Below are 4,025 nucleotides of genomic sequence, written 5' to 3'. Positions count from 1 at the left end.
TTTACGACGAAATTAGGTAAGTTAAAGCACATTGAATACACGTTTTCACCTAAATATAACAGTAACATGTTTCGTTGTAATGTCGATGTAATGATTACGACGTATTTCTCTTTCCACGTACATTCGTCGTAAACTTACATGGAGTTTACGACGAAATCTATTCGTCGTAAATTTACATGGCGTTTACGACGAAAGTTGGATTCCTCGTAATTGCGTTGTAAACACCATGTAAATTTACGACGAAATATTTTCGTCGTAACTGTTCGTTGTTATGGACACGTTTTCTTGTAGTGTTGATGTTTTAATATAATAGATATTTGGATTATATTTGGTTATTTTTTAAGTAGGTCACGTAGGGAAAAAATTATTGGACCAATCGTTTATAAATTGGTCATGATCCTGATTTAATAGAATAGATCCGTTAATCAGATAAAAACAGACAAAAAATTCTAAAAACCTGCTACCAACCCGCGATTTGATACTAGTTGATATGATAAAACCCGCTATCAACTCAAAATCTATATACATTTACACTGTACCATCAAGCCTTTATATATTGATAAAATAATTATAATGAATTGGTTAGTTTTTTCCGAAAACGGTGAACTGATTTGTTTTACATCAAGGAACCAACAAATAATTACACATTTAATGAAAATTCTAATGGACAGATTTCTATTTTTTTGGTTTAGTATATTGAAATTGTTACCTTTTAAAACCCAGTGTGTGAACTGGATTTAAATATCTTTTTGTTTAGTATATATAAAAAATATGAATAAGAATGTATCAATCATTAATATGAATGAAAGTGGCATATTGTCGCATCAAACATTAAGAATATGATTAAGTAGCGTTTGTTATGTAAATATTAGTCGACCATATAATAGTATTTTGTCATCACACGCTCAAATGCATTATGTAAAGTATTATTATATGTACTAGAGGCGGAACCCCCGCACAAGCGCGGGTCATTGACGGAGTTGTTGCTCTATGTGGGATAACAATTCTATCTCAATGTGTGCAAATGAGTACACACTTGTGTGCGGGTTCATAGTGTTGTTTTAAGCCTTTTACCATTCTTGAATTTTTTGTTTTATTAATGATTTACATTTATATTTTTTTGTTATCTGAATTTCTTGTGTTTTCAGGTTAGGTATTTTGATTTTTGTATATTCATGTTCTCTACAAATTATTGTTACTCTTCCTATCATTACTTATTTGCAGTGTCACCTTATTTGACTTCATATAATGTTTTTTTCTTTTTACTTCAGTCCAATTTACATTGCCATTCATTTGAGCGCATTCTTTGAGTTTTTTTCCCATTTTTTTTGTGTCTTATTTTATTTTATTTTAGTGTCAATATGATAGGAATATTTTAAGTACATTTCATAGATGCGGAAAAGGAAGGAATTAGGTTAATGTTTTCTGCTAGTGTAGAATGAAAAACACATGAGGTCTGGCTTCCAGCTTATATGAATTTCACCAATCGGTGGACGGGACCGCCAGAATCTTTCTACATGGGAATGGTTTTCTAGTGAAATGTAGATATCTTATTTGAAAATACTATCCAAGCATCCTATGATTTTTCTTTAGTGGACAAAATGAGCAGACTTAGTAAACATTATGCTGCTCCGGGACATATCTATCCACAGTCTTTGACTTGCTAACTTTATGCCACTGAGAGTGCGACCGCCCCGAGGTTCAAGGGTCCAAAATTCTTTTTTTTAGAACTTATTTGAAATTTTTAGTTTAAAAATAGATATAAATATATTTGTTACTAAATTTTGGTTTATATATTTTCATAATTTTATTTTTTTAAATTTTCATATGAAATAATCAAATAGCTTAAATAATTATATTATTAAAAATAATTTTTAACTCATTAAAAAGTTTTTCCCACAAGCCCTTTATTATTATGTTTTTTGCCTAAGAGCCCTAAATTCTTTTGAGCCGGCCCTGATGCCACCTACAGCGAAAGTACTTTTGGCTCTTTCTCTTTCTCTCTCTTCTCCGTTTTAGGCTTTTCCTATTTTACTCATTGTGCATCACAGTGTTAGAAAGAAATCGAAGAGAAAAGATTAATTAGTTGGTTTAATAGTACATGACTATCAATTGCTCCTAGAATCAGCTTCTCGGATGTAACAGCAGCAAACATATTCGAAAGTAAAGAATCTTTCTTACCGATCATCAGGAGAAGCTGTAATGGCTGACTGAAGTATGATTCAACTGACAGTATGTGTTTGATCTTTGATGCCCGTTTTTTGCTGCTTGAATTGAGTTATGCATGTCGTTGAGAACCATCTGTCCAACCTGATTCACCAATGGAATCAAAGGAACCTCCACAGCCACGTTAGCCTCTAAGCTCCTTTCCTGCAAATCAATTCAAAGATTCATAACTATCACAGCTGTTTCAGTAGACTTCAAGACAGATTTTGACTCTCTGAACCAAGAACCTTTAAAGCATCATTGCTTTGTAGGCTTCTGTAGCTATTCTCCTAGGAAATAACAAATAATAATTTCAAAATAAACTAAAATTTTGATGCTTGAACTTTGACATACATAAGAACAAAGAGAAATAAAAATCAACAGAAAATTACAGAATCTTTACTCTCAAACCATACATGTTTGTCTCACTGTTAAAATACTACTATACCCTATGCTCTTCTGAGATGTGATAAGTGGTTGGTTCAAGTACGTTTGACCAATTTAAGAATAATCTGTACAACAGGATTAATATATAGTAGTATTATGTTAAAAATGTCAGATGCTTGAACTTTGACTAACTAATGACTAATCCCCATCACACAGACCACGGCTAGCTAAAAATGATAAGCAGACGTAGTCCCGAAACTACAAATTCCAAACTTAGAAATCAGATCTAACCGAACATGTGGCGTCTGGTCTTTCCAAACTTGGGCAATCATGGCATGAGTGGAATCCATCGTTTATGGGCAACTCAATTCTTCTCTCATAGATGTTTCCGCTGGAAGATCAAATCATTGTGACCAAAGCTTCCTTCCAGCAACAACAACAATGGCGTTAACTCCAACTCCCTTAACACTCACTTCTCTAGTAAATATCTCCGATCATCTTTCCTCTCCATGTCCCTCTCTTCATTTTCTTCTTTCTCAAGGATCATCATCTCCTTCTTCCTTTTCTCTCCATATATCCGGGCTGAATAGATCTCCGATCTGCTTTGAGGCACTCAAGGTTTTGTCGAGATCCAAGTGTTTAGCGAGATCTCCCACAACCGTACGATTCCTTAAACGTTAGCAAGGACGGCGATAGTAACTGCGGCGGTGATGGAGATAACCGTGGAAGAGAGGATGCAAAGAAGATCGATTCTTCCTTTTTTTCTATTATATAAATATATTTTTTCTCCAAGAAACCACTATGCTGAAGTGGATAGCCTTAGAAAAAGATAGAATCGTCCGCTATTACAGACTTTGATAAGAGTAAAAACTCTTATAATACACGTACCTTGCGCAGGGTAAATTTATATAAAAATTATTTAACAAATATCATATAAAAAAAAATTTATATTATTGATCGAATTAATATATCTGGCTCTTAAATAATTTTTAAAAATTTTTTTTTGTTAATTACATAATTTGTTTACTAATGAACTGATCTAATTTTTAAAAATATTTTAGGTCAAAAATTATTTATTGCATAAAAACCTAACGTTTAGGCCGAAGAATCTCATGCATGCTATTTGGTTACAATGAAACTATGTCAGCTCAGTTTTATATCATGATTTAGCAATTTAAAAGTTAATTATGGTTATGAGAAGTTTATGTTCACGTGTCAATCCTATCTATCTTCAATATTTTTCTCTTTATTGTGTCATTTTGGTTATTGCTCGATATAAATATTGATTTTAAGTTTATTCTCATTTCTTTCTTTTCTTTTGGCCTGAAATTTAGAAAATGTTTAAGATTCAAAATTATTAAAGAGATACATACTTAGGTTAATATATGCGTCTTGTGCAGAATAAATACTTATTTTATATTTTTCTGCATATT

Source organism: Brassica oleracea, chromosome C7, assembly GCF_000695525.1.
Source record: "Brassica oleracea var. oleracea cultivar TO1000 chromosome C7, BOL, whole genome shotgun sequence".
NCBI lineage: Eukaryota > Viridiplantae > Streptophyta > Magnoliopsida > Brassicales > Brassicaceae > Brassica > Brassica oleracea.
Note: the sequence above shows the minus strand (reverse complement) of the source record.